This window comes from Topomyia yanbarensis, chromosome 2 (assembly GCF_030247195.1).
Source record: "Topomyia yanbarensis strain Yona2022 chromosome 2, ASM3024719v1, whole genome shotgun sequence".
In the NCBI taxonomy this organism is placed as follows: Eukaryota; Metazoa; Arthropoda; class Insecta; order Diptera; family Culicidae; genus Topomyia; species Topomyia yanbarensis.
In genome coordinates, this window is record NC_080671.1 from 80696701 (window position 1) to 80697121 (window position 421).

Here is a 421-nt window from a genome sequence, read left to right on the forward strand (position 1 = left end):
TTTGTGTTTCATTGCTAAAAAAAATATCTCATGATCTTAATCTATTTGCAAGCATGCGATCGTTCAAGCAAATCTGCTTAATGTGGAATCAAATTTCAGACGCTTATTTGAGACCTATATACCTGTTATTTGATAAATATAAAAATAGATCAAAACAAACGCGAACTTGTGCTACGGTTTTGCTTCGATAATCACCTTCGAAAAAGTATTGTAATCTGTTTCCACTAATAATTCTAAATAAAAGGGGAAGATTTTCTCCCCACAGGTGGATCGGGAATATCATCCGAACCGCAATGATCGCAATATAACGACGCGGGCGTCGTTTTCAGCGGCTGTAGACCGAAAGATGCTTTCGGTCCGCATTTTGTCGGTCAAATGCTTGTATCGGGTGCTCCGACGAGCGAGCCAAAAATAGCTCAGT